The sequence below is a fragment of the Leucoraja erinacea genome, chromosome 11, assembly GCF_028641065.1.
Source record: "Leucoraja erinacea ecotype New England chromosome 11, Leri_hhj_1, whole genome shotgun sequence".
In the NCBI taxonomy this organism is placed as follows: Eukaryota; Metazoa; Chordata; class Chondrichthyes; order Rajiformes; family Rajidae; genus Leucoraja; species Leucoraja erinaceus.
The window spans coordinates 7,999,338-8,018,155 of NC_073387.1; the positions used below are offsets into that span (position 1 = coordinate 7,999,338).

At 44.5% G+C, this 18,818-nt stretch overlaps 1 protein-coding gene across 1 annotated transcript in view; it reads left to right on the forward strand.

Annotated features, from left to right (window-relative positions):
* Positions 1 to 18,818, forward strand: part of LOC129701436 (dedicator of cytokinesis protein 2-like) — a 671,641-nt gene that overhangs the window by 434,530 nt on the left and 218,293 nt on the right. The window lies entirely within an intron of this gene.

The window sequence follows — 18,818 nt, forward strand, 5'->3', positions numbered from 1 at the left end:
GTAAGAAAAGCCATTTTCATTTTAATGTGTTATTTACAAAGCCGGTGGTAGAGAAGAGAAATGTAATGCCATTTCTTAATTTCCTATTTTCTTATGTCAGTCTGAGGTGAAAGCAGAAATAGTGGCATGGATTTGGCATTGACCCAATTGCACACAAATAATTACATTTTAAGACCCTCTGTCAGAAGATGCTGATATGGACCAGTTTAGTTTTGTTTAGTTTAGAGATACAGCATGGAAACAGGCCCTTTGGCCAACCGAGTCCGCACCAACCAGTGATCCCTGCACATTAATATCACCCTACACATTAGGGACAATTTAACATTTATACATTTTTACCAAGCCAATTAACCTACAGACTTGTATGTCTTTGGGAATGTGGGAGGAAACCGAAGATCTCAGAGGAAACCCATACAGGTCACAGGAAGAATGTACAAACTACATACAGACTGCACCCGTAGTCAGGATCGAACCCGGGTCTCTGACTCTGTAAGACAGCAGTTCTACTGCTGCACCACCATGCCATCTAAAACTAAAATGTGTTCCATAATTTCTTAAGACATAGAGGAAAACAAATTTAGTGCAGTGAGTCAATGTTAGCTCACAAAGCAATCTCATTCCCCCAATAGTTTTGCCAGTAACCTATTCTCTCCACATTTCCATCAATATCTCCTGAGATTCTACTACATACCTGCACACTTGATGGCAAAATTAAGCTACCAGACAAAAATCTTTGGGATATGGGAGAAAACTGGATCATCTCGGGCAAACCTACATTGTCACAGGAGGGAAGTATAAATTTCACCGATGCAGAGCCAGAGTTCAGGATTGGCCACAGTGACTGGAGCTGTGAAGCAGCATCTCCACCAGCTGCACCACTGTGCACAGTGCCTGCTTGGGAGAGTTGCTACGAAGTCACCATTGTGAGTTCAGTTTGTTGCTTGTTGTATTGTACCCCACATGCTCTTTGATGTTGTTTTAAGTAACAGTCATACTGTACATTCTTAATGCAACCAAGGCTTCAAAAAGATGACTCCTTAGTAAAACCCTGTCATGGACTGCACACGCTGAGACAATGTGCTGTGTTTGTATGAGTTGCATGCAACATGAAAGTCTGTGACTGCACAAACTTTTCATTATACGTCAACTTGGAAGGTCCTTCCAATGCACATGCCTCAGTTAATGGCCACTGATAAGTGATAGCAAGTTGCAAACTTGATGCAAAGTAAAGCACTTGGTGATTGGTGCTGCAACAACAACTTCTCACTCAACGACATCAAGCCTAAGGAACTAATCCTTGGCGTCACAAAAGGGGAAGTTGGGATGTCATTGGTGAATCGGTGGTGGACAGCATTAGCAGCTTCAAATTTCTCCAGCACATAGATGTGATCACGCTGAGGGCATGACAGTGCCTCTAATTTCATGGACGTTTAAAGAGATTCATCATGTTACTGGATACTTCTACAATCTTTCTCAGATCTCATGTAAAAAGTGTCTTGACTAGTTACAATATGGCCTAGGACGCATTTTCAATCTGCAGGGACACAAGTGGATGTAGAGAGTGATGGAAGGAAGATAGGAGAGAATGGAGCAGCTGGGCTTGTACACTCTGGAGTTTAGAAAGATGAGAGGGGATCTCTTTGAAACATATAAGATTGTTAACGGTTTGGCCACCCTAGAGGCAGGAAACATGTTCCCGATGTTGGGGGAGTCCAGAACCAGGGGCCACAGTTTAAGAATAAGGAGTAAACCATCTAGAACGGAGACAAGGAAACACTTTTTCTCACAGAGAGTGGTGAGTCTGTTTACACCAAAGATGATAGAGCGGATCAATCTTTGGAAAGGATTACACGCAAGATACTAGAGGAGCATTGCCCGCTGCCTCAGGAGCATCGACCGCGGGCAGACGCTTGAGGCTCTCCCGCCGGACAGAGAGCCCGGTGCCGGCCGCCTTCATCTGGTATCGGGGGGGACCGAGAATCAGTCCTGGATCAACTCAGGAGTGGAGGAAACGTCCTCTTCCCCCAAAGATACTAGAAGAGCCTCTAGTATCTTTGTTCTTGCCTGCGACCTGATGTAAGAGCAGATTGTATAACTGTGGAGTCCGTCCCCGATACCAAAGATGTCGCGTTTAGCATAAACAAATGGTGGCCGTGATGTTCCGTTACGTACTACACGTCAGTCCATTGGATTTTGGAGGAGTGGTTTATCTTGCTCCTCTAGGATCTTTGACCTCAACAACAGAACACTAGAGCCAAGGTCTTGCAATACCATGGACTTTCTTTTCTGATTGTGTTTTACACTGATGTCATGTTCTTCTCACAGTCTTCATTCTTTTAGAGATTTTATGTGTATTTATGCATGATTTATGATTTTGTGTGTTTGTCTGAATCGACCGTGCGTTGCTACTGTTAAGGGCCTGTCCCACTTTCACGACCTAATTCGCGACTTTTTTTACTCGTGGACATTTTTCATCATGCTAGAAAAAACGCCCCGACCAACTTGATGCCACGAGTACCTAAGACTAGCATCGCAACCTACCTATGACCTACCTACGACCTCCAACGACCTTGCGACGACCATGCTTGCGAGTATTGCGAGCTTAAAGGCAAACTCAGCTGAGGTCGTGAATTCGGTCGTGAAAGTGGGACGGGCCTTAAGCAAGATTGTTATCGCACCTGTACTCACCGTATTTGTACACAAAGGGTGGTGGGAGTATGGAACAAGCTGCCAGAGGGGGTAGTTGAAGTTGGGACTATCCCAACGTTTAAGAAACAGTTAGATAGGTACATGGATAGGACACGTTTGGAGGGATATGGACCAAATGCAGGCAGGTGGGACCAGTGTAGCTGGGACATGTTGGCCAGTGTTGCCAAGTTGAGCCGAAGGGCCTGTTTCCACACTGTAGCACTCTATGGGAGAACAAACTCGACTTGACTTAGCTTGACTTTGCATTAAGTCTGGGACAACATTTTAATAGTTGGTGTTCAATGCTGGTCCACAGTGAGCACAGTGTAGATATTGCTTGGTTGGAAGTAAGGCAATAGAGGACACAGTGATCTTGTGATTGGCTGTGCTGCACCTGGTCGGGGAATACTTTCTGCTGGGCCTGAAGCTGCTAATTGTGATTGAAACTATCCTTCAAGATGATCATACTTTCCCACACCAATTTGAATGCATGGGGTGCTCCAGTTTCCTCCCACGTCCCAAAGCCGAGCAGGTTGGTAGTTTAGGAAGGAACTGCAGATGCTGGTTTACACCGAAGATAGGCACAGAATGCTGGAGTAACTCAGCGGGGCAGGCAGAAGGAATGGGTAACGTTTCAGGTCGAGACCCATCTTCAGGTTGGTGGTTTAAATGGCCACATAGGTTATCCCTAATGTGCAGCTGAGTGAGAGAATCCAGGGGGATGTTAACAAGAATGTGCAGAGAAGAAAAATGGAATTGATGAAATATTAGCGGAAGTGGGTGGCTTATAGTTGCCACAAACTCAGTGAGCTGAAGGGCCTGTTTCTATGCTATACATCCCTCTGGCTCAGTGACACTTTCTATGCCCAATTGGATGAACAGTTTCTCCCCTCAGTCCAATATTCCTTCCTTTCCACAGAGATTTTTACAATGGATTGCTTATATTGGTCTCGAAGAGATTAATTTTTAATTCCTGGTGAATCCAGTGCCGACGAGCGAGATGGGTTTGATCCATCTGCTCCACCTGGAGATGCTTAGTTGCTGCAGTTGCAAGTCTTTGGCCAAATCACCCTGCAATCTTGTTTTATTTTGAAAGAAGAGCACAGCTGTGCTTGGCTGGTATTTGGACGGGAGATAACCTGGAGCGGCAGGCTGTCGGAGGAACAGTACCTTTTCATTCTGTGCACATTTCAAAATTCCCGTTCCAATCTGTAGTCTCTTATTTTTATCCACTTTAATAACCATCTGGTATTCCTTTTTGTATTGTAATCCAGAATTTCATGATTCAAATGCTACGAAGTTGCAGGGAAAACTCTACTTGGCATCAGGGGCTTGAACTTGGAATGGTTCCATTCTATTTCTAAGTACTGACTAACCCTCAGTTATGAGCTTGTGTATGTACTTGCTTCAGTGCCCACATAATGTTCCAATCACAAATTTCTGGATGACAAGCAGATGGCTGTTACAGTGGATAAAAATAAGAGTGTATGTTGGAACAAGAATTCTGAGATGTGCAGAGAATTAAAAAGCACTGTTTCTCTCACAGTTTACAGCTCCAGGCAGTTGTCTAAATAGCAGCCAATTGCTACTGTGCTTAGCTTTCAAAATCAGATAAGATCTCAGGGCGATTTAGCTGCAAACCTGAAACCACAACAACTAAGTATCTCCAGGTGGCTTGTCATTCAAAACGGAGAATTGGATTTGAACCAGAAACTTCATTCACGGAGATTTGATGAGGTTTGATGTGTACATTGCAGGAATGATCCCCACAGAGACCGAAGAGCAGAATTGCAGAGGGGAGATAACAGTGGTTGCCCCTGTCATAAGTACCGCATGTGATCGTGTGGGGCCAAGGAGCCCTTCTAAAGCTAAAGGCAATGAGCTTCAGGAAAAAAGTGGTTGAGATCAGATCATAAGCAGGAAGATGGTTATGGGTGTTGGAGAGAATCTGAAGAAGGGCTGGACCCAAAATGTCACCCATTCCTTCCATCCAGATATGCTGCTGTCCTGCTGAGTAACTCCACCATTTTGTGTCTATCAATGGGTGGTGGAGGTCACTTCAGCCCCTCACTACTGAAGTTACATCAGCCACCCTCCTAGGCCCAACCATTTTCACCTGTTTTATCAATGGCCTTCCTGTCAGCAAATAGTCAGAATGAAGAATGAGTGTACAATGTGCTATTACATTTTTAACTCCTTAAGGGCCTGTCCCACTTTCACAAACTAATTCACGACCTATGCCGAGTTTGCCCTTGACTCGTACTCACAGCATGGTCATCACAAGGTCATAGGAGGTCGTAGGTAGGTTGTGATGCTCGTCGTAGGTACTCGTGGCATCAAGTAGGTCGGGGCGTTTTTTCAACAGGTTAGAGGTGGAGCACATGCACGTCTGTCACATCTGGATGGACTGCTAGGGTACCTGGAGGGATGTGAGAGAGGAGTAATAGATACAGGTGTCACCTCTCCTGCAGTTGCATGGGAACATACCTGGGGAGGGGGTGGTTTTGGTGGGAAGGGATCAGTGGACCAAGGAGTTGTCATCATCATCATCATCATCATCGTTGAAAACATCAACGGGCATGGTGCCTTACAATGCTATGTACGACTGTGATCGCAAGTTCCACTGAAGTGTGGATGGCCGTTGGCTCGCTAGGAGCTCATCCACCCTTGGACAGGTCTTGTTTTTGGTCCTGCTGGGGGTCCACAGCCCACTCCTCACCTGGCAAACCAGGTGGGGGAGACGGTTTAGTCGTCGACTATCCGACGGTATTACATGGTACCCGTGGTGGTGGGAACTCCCCCCAACCTGACCTGAGTTATGGAGTGAGTGATCTCTGTGAAACTTGGAAAAGGGTGGAGATGAGAAGATGTGACTGGTGGTGGGATCACGTTGAAGGTTGCAGAAATGTCGGGGAACGATGTGTTGAATGCAGAGGTTTAGTGGAGTGGAAAGAATGTTTCCTGCTATTTTCTTCCCTCCCTTGTCTAGTGCACTATTTTATGTCTAGCAATACCCTTCCATAGAAACATAGAACCAATCCCCACCAATCCTTGCTCTGAACTGATTTCTTTAACTTGCTTTCTTTTAACCTAAAGCCATATTTTTTTTTGTAAGATCCATCTTATCCCTTGCCTCGAAGGTAGACTCAAAATGCTGGAGAAACTCAGCGGGTGAGGCAGCATCTCTGAGGAGAAGTTAATTGGCCTCGCCTCTGTGCTCACTATATTGCTGACTGTTCAACCTCCCCTTCTGAAATCACGTTACCTGATACTGTTCCCTCAAAAATAAGTAATTTACTTCTCTATTCCAGTAAATACCAGTCAGTGCAAACAGAGCCAGCTGAGCCAGAATGCCAGTAAATAATTTACCTATCGTGAAAAGGATGTCCAGGATATAGAATGGGAAGAACTGACCCTGTTTCATTGACTGTCGTGCTCTGTAAGTGTGAGAGAGCAGAGAAGAAAGGAAATAAAAGGGGAAAGGGTGCAAGAGAGAAACAAGTGAAAAGCAAAAAGAGTGCAAGAGGGAAGGAACTCAACAGAGCAGGGAGATGGAGTCATGCAAGAAAGGAGAGGGGGGGGGGGGGGGGGGGGGGGGGGGAGGGGGGGGGGGGGGGGGGGAGGAATGCAAGATGGAGATAGTTTGAATGAGGCAGAGTAAACAAAGAGAGAACGAATGACCAAAAACATGCGAATAGAAAGATAAATGGAGAGACGAAAAGGGAAAGAACTTCGGGGAAGATTTGGACTGAGATCTAGCTGGAAACAGGCCCTTCGGCCCACCGGTTCCGCGCCAACCAGTGTTCCCCACACATTAACGCCATCCAACACACTAGGGATAATTTACAATTTTACCAAAGCTAATTAACCTACAAACCTGTATGTCTATGGAGTGTGGGAGGGAACCAGAGCACTTGGAGAAAACCCACGCGGTCACGGAGAGAACGTACAAACTCCGTACAGACAGCACCAGTAGTCAGGATGGAACCCGGGTCTCTGGTGCTGCGATCTTCACAGAATCGGTGAAAATGGGCAAATATACGATTTTAAAATGTCCCCAATGGAGGAGATTTTTCACCAGCGGGAGTTTTCAAACAAAAGGATGCAGTTTCAGGGTCAGAAGCTGGTCTTTTTAAACCAAGCTGTGTAGAAATTGTACCTTGCATAGGCAGTGCATATCTGGATTTCTCTACCGGAAGAGTTGTGGAGGCCAGCTCATTACAAATATTTAAGGGGAAGGTAACAACATTTCTGAAAGTTCGGGGGATTGAGGGCTGTTGGGATTTGACAAAGAGCAGGAGTTAATGTAGGAGTTAAAGAGGTAGAACAGCCATGATCATATTGAAAGATGGGACAGGCTTGAGGGGCTGAGTGGCCTTCTCTTGCTCTTATTTTTTCAGAGACATAAGGGATTGCAGATGTTGGAAACTTGAGCAAAAGCAAACTGCTGGAAGAACAGTGCATCAGGCAGTATCCGTGGAGGGAAATGGACAGACAAGGTTTTCTGTTGGGGCAAAGGTCCTGAGTTCCTCCAGTGGTCTGCTTTTTGCTCCCATTTTATTGAGATAGATATATAGGCCGAGAGAAGTTCTTAAGTGAGAGGGACAGAAGAAGATGAAAAAAATAAGAAGAGGCAGAGAGGAAATATCAGATGGAAATGTGATTTATTATAAATGTTTTCAAACAATAGGAAAGAGAGCTAAAGGAATAACTTGGACATGCTTGAGGATATTGCTCTCATATTGTTAAGATTCATTCAGGATAATTGGCTGCTTGCACAGTCTTCAGAAAAACATTGGGTAATCCAAAAAAGGCACAAAGCGACTGTCAATGAGTAAAGGGGAGCAGAGGGGAAAACCAAAATCCAAATACTTCCTTAAGAAAGTGTTCAAGAAAGAACTGCAGAAAAATCGAAGGTAGACAAAAATGCTGGAGAAACTCAGCGGTTGAGGCAGCATCTATGGAGCAAAGGACTAGGCAACATTTCGGGTAGAGACCCTGAGGTTCCTTTGCTCCATAGATGTTGCCTCACCCGCTGAGTTTCTCCAGCATTTTTGTCTACCTCCTCATGAAAATCCTCAGTTTGTTGAGCTTATGATTAAGCACTGTTAATCTACAGTTCCCCAGTTTACCTCATCCAACATCCACATTATACAGCCATCCCCTGTGCAAAGGTTCTTCATTCAGAAGGTCATGCCACCATCTGACAGATTAAAACACATTAGCACAGATCCCTGGAAATCCTAATTTGATAATAGAAGGCAATTGTTAGCAATTGCACTTCTATTTTCATGCATTGATCAATATTTCTGAGCCCAAATTTATTGAGTTCATATCCGAGCTGCCAAGGAAATTGATTTCCACACTTTGGATAACAGGAACATAAAAATCCGTAAAACAAACTTCTGAAGTCTGAGATATTGGAAGGTACAGTGGTGCAGTGGTAAAGTTTCTGCCTTACAGCACCAGAGACCTGGATTCAATCCTGACTACCGGTGATCTCTGTATAAATTTTGTACGATCTCCTGGTGACTTGCATGGGTTTTCTCAGGGAACTCCAGTTTCCTGCCACAATCCAAAGACGTCCAAGTTTGCAGGTTAATTAGCTTGGTCCCTAGTGTGTGTAGGATAGTGTTAGTGTGTGTGGATCATTCGTCTGTTTCCATGCTAAACCTCTAAACTAAACTAAAACCAAAGCCTCCATGCTAGGTATAGTCACCAGCTTTCAATAGGCAATAGCGTGGAAAATGGACTAATCTCAGTTTATGTGTTTAATGGGATCTGCCTTGGTTTCTTGCCAATATACAGTGATGCATGGATTTATATCGCACAATGAAAATATGTCAAAGCAAACTGATCAATAACTTTTCAGAAAGCAGTGACTCTCACCAATGTAGATACATGATAAGCTGAACTGCACACCACAGTAAAAGTTATGTATAGTTTATCTGTTTTCAGATAACAAAGAATTTTTATCAGGGCCATGAAAAAAATGTAAGTCCTAAAGAAGACCATCGGATATCATAATTGATTCCACACAGTAGCTATTCCACACAGTAGCTATTCCACACAGTAGCATTATTTCCCGATAGGGTATTTAGTTCTAGTTTTAGAGATGTAGCATGGAAACAGGCCCTTCGGCCCACTGGGCCCGCGCCAACCAGCGACCCCCACATATTACACCATCCTACACACACTAGGGACAATTTCTACATTTACCAAGCAAATTAACCTACATATCTGTACGTCTTTGGTGTGGAAGGAAACCGAAGACCTCGGAAAAAACCCACGCAGGTCACGGGGAGAATGTACAAACTCCGTACAGACAGCACCCGACAGTAGTCGGTATCGAACCCAGGTCTCCGGCAATGCAAGCGCTGTAATGCCCCTGTCCCACTTAGGAAACCTGAACGGAAACCTCTGGAGACTTTGCGCCCCACCCAAGGTTTCCATGTGGTTCTCGGAGGTTCCCGGAGGTTTTTTATCAGTCTCCCTAATGGTCGAAAGTGGTTTTCCGCTTCTTCTATGTTCCGGCGATTATTTCAAAACATTCAATACCGGCTGTGACTAAGGATAGGTTGCCATTTTAAAAATTGGTAATTTTTTAGTCAAAGCTGGTTGCGATGCAAGTTGAAGGTAGTTGCCGGAAGTTGCAGCTAATGGTAGGTAAAACCTGCAACCTCCGGGAATCGCACGGAAACCTTGGGTGAGGCGCAAAGTCTCCTGAGGTTTCCGTTCAGGGGCATTAGGCAGCAACTCCAGTATATATATATACCCCCATATATGGTGGGTATATAGTCTCAGAGGAATATTACAATACCAAGATGCAGAATGATTAAGGTTCGACAAACCTACCATCCTCCATCAGAGTATTTGCATAAAACAGCGATGATATTAATAACTAAACAAAGGGATCTATCTCTATCAATTGGTCAACAACTATCCCACATAAAGAAAATATGCCAGCTTTGAGAATCATAGATTTAGTTTAGTTTAGTTCAGAGAAACAGCGCAGAAACAGGTCCTTATGCCACGCCAACCAGTGTTCCCCACACATTAACACTATCCTACACACACTATGGACAATTTACATTTTTTTATACCAAGCCAATTTATGTACAAACCTGTATGTCTTTTGAGTGTGGGAGGAAACGGAAGGTTTCAAATAAAATCCTCGCGGTCACGGGGAGAACGTACAAACTCTGTACATACAGCACCCATGGTTGGGATCAAACCTGGGTCTCTGGCGCTGTAAGGCAGTAACTCTACCACTGCGCCACCGTGCCGACCCAGATTCTTGGCCATCAGTTCTCCCGAATAAATCTCTGTCTCTTCTTCGGCAGTCTCATGGGAGCGAGGATGTTGTATTTTTTTCCAAGGAAGTTTCAAACACATCCTTGAATCTTTTTCTCCATCTTCCCGGCAATCACTTCCAATAGCAGAGTTTCCACACAAATTATTTTGGAAGTTTGATATTCGGCCTGACTAACTTTATCTCGGGCGAAAAAGACAAAGTGCTGGAATGACTCAGCGGGTCAGGCAGCATCTGTGGTGATCATGAATAGGCCATATTCAGGGTCAGGATCCTTCTTCAGACTATTTGTACTGGGGGGAGAAAGCTGAAAGAGGTGGGGGCAGGACATAGTCCAACAAGTAGAGGGTGCTGGAGCCTTTAGCTGATGTAAATCCATCTAATTTCCATTTGAATTAATCAATACTTAGGGATTGTGCATTAAGAACCTGTTAATGGCTGACAGCTCACGTGGAGAAATATTATGACTCGATAATATCAGCTGCATTCTCCAGTACAAGACAAAATAAATTGTCACTGACATTAATTATCTTGTTCTGTTAGATTCATGGCCTAATGCACATCACCCCTCAATCTTCCCTTTCACTGTGAACATATCCAACCACCTGCGGAGTCCTACTGTTCCCTCAGCCATTTTGCTTGCCCTCTCCTGTTCTCTTTCAATTCCTGTTTTATTTGAGGCAACAGTGTTAACGATATTCTAAGTGCATCACATCAATGATTAAAAAGTGGTAAGTGTTCCATTAACATTTTCATCAATATTGGCCACTTAGGGGAATCATGGAATTGTTGTCAGGAATAAATGGGCCATTCAACCCATTGGGTCTATGCTATCTTCTTGTAGAGCCTCCTGTCAGCGGTCGGTCGGTGGGGGCACTGCGAGTCGGCTGCCATGTCAGCAGCCTGTCCGTTATTTTGACTTTTTTGCTGTTTTTTGTTTGTCTAAGTGTTTGTTTTGGGTGTTTCTCAGTGTGTCGTGTGGAGGGGGGGGAAGGCAGAAACTGTTCTTCAGTCACCCTCGACGGAGAGGCGACTTTTTCCATGTCGCTTTTCTGCCTCTTCTCTCGCGGCCTAACAGCTTGGATTGGAGTGGCCTTTCCCGGAGTCGGGCCCGGAGCATTAGCAGCGGGCGCAGCGTGGACTTTTTCCATCCCGGAGCGGGCGAACCCTTGCCAGGGGTCTCCAGACCCCGCCGGCCCGCGGATTACGACATCCTGAAGCCGCGATCTGTGGAGCTTCTAACCGCGGGCGCGGCGTGGACTTCCCATCGCGGAGCCTGGGATCCCTCACCAGAGAAGAGCTCCGACCGCCAGCCTTCGGCCTATAACATCCTGAAGCCGCGGACTCCAGTAGGAAACCGCTGATTCGGGCACTCCAAGCCGCGGAGTGTGTTCGACCGTTCATGGCCCCGACCACGGGTGAACAAGGGAGGAGGACTGGCTGAACTTTGTACCTTCCACCACAGTGAAGAATGCTGTGGTGGATGTTTTAGTTAAATCTTATTGCGTATTTTATATTCTTTTCAAGTATATCGCTGCTGGTGATACACTTAAATGATCTCTGCCATTTTACCAGTCGTGAATGTGACTCTCCCTCTATCAGGGAATGGATCTCCAGATCCTAACTACTCCAGATAAAACACTTAATTTCTAATATTGTTTTTTGAATCTTTTTCCATGTATTTTATCTCTCTGCACCTCTGCGGTCCACAAACAACCCAATGATGACAACATCTTCTCTCTACTTAAACTTATCATGCTCTTCTACACATCTATCAAATCTTCTTTTAAACTCTTGTATCCTAAGATAACAATTCTAGCTTCCCCATTCTACGAGTTGAAGTCTCTTATCCAGAATTATTGTAGTTCAGCACTTTCTCCAGGACCAGATCTTTTACAAAGCCTATTAATCAATGGGGAAGAGGGGAGTTGTGGGGAAGGGGGTTGTGGGGAGCGGAGGGGGCAGGGGGGTGTGGGGAGGGGTGGTGGTCGCAGCAGACGCAGCTCCCATTCTGTTCACCACGCACCTTCAGCTTTCGGCCACACACACCAGATCCCCCTCCCACTCCGGCTTCACTCAGAGGCTTCCGGTTCAACTCAGTAGCTTCCGGCTCGTCGTGCTGATCACTACAGAAGCAGCCCGCAAGCTGCTCTCTGCCCAGCTGCTCTCTGCCCGCACGCTCTCTGCTGCTCAACACACTCCGCTCCTTCAGCTTTTTATTCTCCTCCCCGCCGTGATTGACAGCTGGTGCCGGAAGGGGCGTATTTTACGATTTTTAAACCTTCATAACTTTTGTACTATATCACCGATTGGAACAAAACCTATTTAACTTGCAGCAGAGGAGAATGGTGAGTAAGGTGGCAAAAAATCGGAGCACTATGGGGGATTGTTTTTGCGCAAATTTAAAAACAACGCAAACCGGAAGAGGACAAGATGAGAGTTTGGATGGATGGATTGATGGATGGATAGATGGATGGGTGGATGGGTGGATAGATGGGTGGATTGGTGGGGGATAGATGGATGGATAGATAGATAGATAGATAGATAGATAGATGGATAGGTAGGTAGGTAGGTAGGTAAGTAGTATGTAGGCAGGTAGGCAGGTAGGTAGGTAGGTAGGTAGAGAGACAGACAGACAGACAGAGAGACAGACAGACAGACAGACAGAGCGACAGACAGACAGACAGACAGACAGACAGACAGACAGACAGCGAGTGAGCACTGGCAGAACTCAGTGGGCCAAGCAACATCTTTGGAGGGAATGGAAAGATGATGTTTCAGGTCCAGGCTCGTCTTCGGACCTATCCCAATCCAAGATATCATCTCCCCATTCTCTCCATGGATGCTGCCTATCCTGCTGTGTACCTTCAACACTTTGCTCAAGATTCCAGCATCTGCCGTCTCTGTGTCTCCATTCCCTGCTATACTGGTTTTATCCATCTGTGTATCAATCACAGGATTCCTTATGCTTGCCTAACCTCTCTGAATGTGGCTGTGAACTACAAGGTTGCATGCACCACTAATGTCAGATCTGACTCTCGCACAACCTTGATCATTGTCTCATTGTGTTGGGATATTCTTGCTGCTCAAGTGTATTACCTCATACTCTTCTTAGTTTCATTTTTACTTATCACTTGTCTGCCCATTCAGCTGATAGTCAATGAAAGACACAGTATGCAAACAGGCTCTTCGGCCCACCAACAATCAACTACTCATTTACACTTATCCTACATTAATCCCATTTAAAAAACATATTCCTACATTCCCCTCAAATTTCCCTAGATTTTACCACTCACCTACACACTGGACAATTTACAATGGCCAATTAATCTACCAACCTGCACATTTCTGGGATGAGGGAAGAGCACACAGTGGAAGGTGCCCATCCACATAAGATTACACCTACATTGAGGATTAAACCTGGGCCTCTGCAGCTGTGAGGCAGTAGCTATCCTCCACATGGATTACTTTCAAGATTTATGTTATCCGCAAATTTAAAAATATTATTCACTTACCATTTGCCAAGTCATTAAAATATATTAAAAAAAATAACACTGACCACCTCGTCTCTATCTCACCACTGAACATTACCATCTACTATCTTTCAGTCTGAGAAACAAGCATTTAGCAGTCCTGGATAACTGGAAATCAAAACGTTTAGATGTTGGAAACCTGAAATAAAACTGGACATGCTGGAAGCACTCAGCAAGTCAGCCAGCATCTGTGGGGAGTGGAACATGGTTAACATTTCGGCTTGGAGACCCTTCATCAAAACAAGAGATTCAAGAGAGTTGATTGTCATGTGTCCCAGATAGGACAATGTAATTCTTGCTTTCTTCACAACAGAATATAGTAGGCATGAATACAGAACAGATCAGTGTATCCATATACTATTGTATAAATATATACACACATGAATAAATAAAACAGATAAAGTGCAAATAAACAGATAATGGGCTATTAATGTTCAGAGTTTTGTTTGAGTTGGGTTCAATAGCCTGATGGCTGTGGGGAAGAAGCTGTTTCTGAACCTGGACGTTGCAGTCTTCAGGCTCCTGTACCTTCTACCTGAAGGTAGAGGGGAGATGAGTGTGTGGCCAGGATGGTGTGGGTCCTTGATGACGTTGGCAGCCTTTTTGAGGCAGCGACTGCGATAGATCCCCTCGATGGTAGGGAGGTCCGAGCCGATGATGGACTGGCCAGTGTTTACTACTTTTGTAGTCATTTCCGCTCCTGGGCGCTCAAGTTGCCGAACCAAGCCAACCGGTCAGCATGCTCGCTACTGTGCACCTGTAGAAGGAAAGAGAGAAAACACATTTGTTTTAAGTTGTAGAAGGAGTGAGGGAGGAATAGACACAATGGGTGAAAGGGAATATCACTGATGGGGTGAATCTATAGTGGTCTCGGAGAGGGGTATTTTGGTTGATGGGAGCAGGAAAGGAAGAGAAAATGAACGAAAACAATGAAATAAGTTAAAGTGTGACAATACTAACAAAACAAGGTGAAAAAGTGTGGATTGCAGGGCTGTGGGACTTGCACAGCAGATCAGGATGCTCTAACAGAGAGAGAAACATTAGCCAATGTCACAAATGGATGAGTTAGAATAGGAATGGTCAGTTCTGATGCTGAGAAAGTGAGTTTCCAAGGTCATAAAATTTGATGTTGAGTTCAGAATGACAACGTACTGCAAACCCACACATAAGATGAGTCAAACTTATACGGAGTGTCATTATAACAGTGCACGAGGCTACAGATCAGGAATGGGCTGGAAACGTAAAATAGTTGACAACTAGGTGCTCTGACTTGCCCCAGTGGACTGAATGCATATGCTCCATAAAGAGATCGCCCAACCTCCAATTAGAAGGAACTACATTATGAAGATGTAAATTAGAACAATAAACAGTACCGCACGGGAATATATCCTTTGACCAACAATGTCTGTGCTAAAAATGATACCATGTTTAGCTGCCTGCATGTGAGCAATTTCCTAAATTTGCCCCGTACATCTCCTTTAAAGTTCCCCCTCTGGCCTTAAGTTATGCCCTCTGGTTTTGACATTTCCACCCAGGGAAAGTTCTGACTGTTCACCCTCTATTTTCCTCATAATTTTCTATCCTTTCAACATGTTCTCTACTCAACCACCAATATGCTCCAGAGGAAACAATCCAAGTTGGTCCAACTTATCCTTGTCGTCAGACACAAAATGCTGGAATAACTCAGCAGGACAGGCAGCATTACTGGAGAGAAGGAACCGGGTGACTCTTCGGGTCGAGAACCTTCTTCTTGTAAGCTAATAGCTTTTATTTCAGGCAGCATTCTGGTAAACCTTTTTTGCACCTTTTTCCCAAGCCTCCACATCATTTTATCTGTGTGAAACCAGAATTGCACACAGTTACGATCTCACCAAAGGTTTATAAAGCTGCATCATGACCTTTTAGTTTTTTTTAGTTCAGAGATACAGCGCAGAGACAGGCCCTTCGGCCCACCGAGTCTGCACTGACCAGCGATCCCCACACATTAACACTATCCTATACACACTAGGGACAAATTACATTATGCCAAGCCAATTAATTTACAAATCTGTACGTCTTTGGAATGTGTGAGGAAACCAAAGATCTCTGAGAAAAGCCACACGGTCTCGGGGAGAACGTACATATTCCGTACAGACAGAACCTGTGGTTTGGATCGAGCCCGGGCCTACTGCCACTAAAATGCAGCAACTCTACCGCTGCGCCACCGTGCCGCCCTTATACACAATGCCTCGACAAACAAAGGCAAGCACATCAAAGAAGGCAACCTTCTTTACCGCTCTATCTACTTTTGTTGCCACACTCAGGAAGCTATGGACTTGGAACCACAGATCCCAATGTTGGATACAATTCAGTAGATGAGTTTGGATCCCTTCTTCTCTGTAAGGACTATGTGTGCCCCTGGCTGATGGAAAGAAAAGAGGTGAAAACACAGATGTTGCATCTCCAGGCTTTTCAAAATCAGTTGTCCATTCTGGTCCAACATGAGAAGAGATGTCTTCACCAAGAGGCGGACCACTCTTTGGAACTGTCCAGCTAAGAGGGTTCTCTATCCAAGAAAGATCAAGAAAGGAATTGTTAGATTTTTTAATATTACTAGAATCGAGAAATATGGAATTAGGCTAGAAAGTGGTGCTGAGATAAAGCTGCCTGAGTGCCAGAGAAGGTAGGAAGGGATGAATGGCCTCCGCTTCCTTGCCTTCTTGTGTTACATTCTTCTGCACATTAAATCCAACCATGGCAGATCCACGGTAGTTTAATTCAATTTGAAGTCCTGAGGGAAATGTTTTACTTTTGAATCTGGAAACATCAATATTTTTTGTATTATTCTTGAATATTTAACAGAAGAATAAGTTTTAGTTTTGCACATGAAAGGTTATACGAATAAAAGATGAAAGCAAAGCAAAAATATTAGCCGTAAAACCGCAAAGTCGAAATAAAATCAATTTAAAAGGGAAGGTGGGTGCTTAAATATGGGAATATATATCTTGGGGGAGACATCCTTATGGTCCTAATAGGAGGCAGAGCTTGTCAGGAAAAGGGTCTCCACCCAAAACGTCACCTATTCCTTTTCTCCAGAGATGCTGTCTTTGAATCGCTGAGTTACTCCAGCTCTTTGTGTCTATCTTCAGGAGAAATTGGCCTGTGATTTTATGTACAGGTAATCTACAGGTTATGAGCTCCCCACATATGGACAGCTCGTACATACAAATGAGCATTTTGAGAGACCAACGGAATGGATTTGCTGGTTGTAGCAGGGCTGCAGGCATCTTCTGCCATGTGTGAACTAGGATCACAGCAATAGCTCAAGGGCTGAAGTTAAATGCCCTGGTCCAACAACACATTGCCTTTGGTTGGTCTATGTTGTTATTTATATATATTACCTGCCAGCCCCACAGTTTACAATCAGTTCACTCGAACGGAACCCTGTTATACCATGGAGAGGATCAATACTGCCACCAATGTCACTTCACCTCAACAGGGAAACACAGTGGAACAAAAATGAAGATAGATCCAAAAAGCCGGAGTAACTTAGCGGGAGAGGCAGCATCTCCGGGTGACGTTTCGGGTTGAGACCCTTCTTCCGACGAGCGAAGAAGTGCCGTTAGTGGTTTGCACATTCTCCCTGTAATTGTGCGAGTTTCCCCCAATGGCCCAAAGACAAAAGAATGAGGAGTATAATTGGCCATTGTGAATGAGTGGTAGGATCTGGGGGAGCAAATGGGGAGAGAATACAATGAGGTGTCTCGACCTGAAACGTCACCCGTTCCTTCTCTCCAGAGATGCTGCCGGTCCCGTTGAGTTCCTCCAGCATTTTGTGTCTATATTCGGTCTATACCAGCAACTGCAGTTCCTTCCTACATGGAACAAAAATGAACCCATTCTCGAAGAATATTATACCTCCATATTCTCCAGTGTATACATCCAAAGGCATTTCACAAAAGAATCAGAAGAGAAAATGTCACATTGGGGAAGAGGGAATGGGGTAGAAAATCGAAGCCTGCTCAAAAGAGGCAGAAATGAAGGTGCTATTTGACCATGTTGAGATTCCCATTGTTTAAATTGACACTCAGCCTCTTACTCTGCCGTCAGGGTAGGATGGCAGTGCTAGGGTGGACCAGCCTCTTAGTTTCCAAACAAGACTTTTATTAAAAGACCATAAGACAGAAGCAGACGTTAGACATTCGGCCCATCTGGTCTAGTCCGCCATTCGATCATGGCTGATCTATTTTTCCCTTTCAACCTCATTCTCCTGCCTTCTCTCTGTAACTTTTGACATGCCTACGAGTCAAAAACCTATCAATCTCTGATTTAAAAATACCCAATGTCTTGGCTTCCACTGCCGTCTGTACTCCATACTTGTCATATTTCAAAACTTGTCTCCATGCCTTTATGCCTGGGGAAAACATTCAACATTCACAAGGAGCTACAAAAAGAATCTACTACAAACTTTTGAGAACGGCATCATCCATAGGAGGACTGAATATTGTTCTCTTGGTTAGACTCAGAGTATGGATAATATATCAGGGCTTCAGGCATATTATATGCAGGGGAGGCAATAATAATGTTTAATAGAACATATTCTATTTTCTGATCCAATATTTGCTTTTGGGAGTGTGCATGAGTTAAAATTGAGGAGGGTTTTGCAGGATTCAGTTGATGCGTTCTGCAATTGAATAACTTGCTGGGCACAAGAGGAAATAATGTTGCTTTGATGCCTGAGATGTAAGCTACAGAAAGCATTTTATCGGGATGCATCATAGCTTGGTTTGGGAACAGCTCCATCCAGGACCGTAAGAAAATGCAGCAAATTGTGGATGCAGCCCAGACCATCACACAAACCAACCTCCCTTCTACTGGCTTGGCAAGGCCAGCAGCATAATCAAGGATGAGTCGCACCCTAGTCACTCCCTCTTCACCCCTCTCCCATCAGGCAAAAGATATTGAAGTGTGAAAGCGCACACCATCAGATTAAGGAACAGTTTCTTCCCAGCTGTTATCAGGGAACTGAATCAACCTACCACAATCAGAGAGCAGTGCTGAACTACTATCTACCTCTGTGATGCCCCTCGGACTATCCTTGATCAGACTTTGCTGGCTTTACCTTGCACTAAACATTATTCCCTTATGTATCTATGCACTGTAAATGGATCGATTGTAATCATGTATTGTCTTTCTGCTCACCAGTTAGCTCACAGCAAAAAGCTTTTACTGTACCTCGGTACACGTGACAATAAACTAAACTAACCCGAACTACCTTCCCTTAGCTCTTCCAGCATGAGCCGACT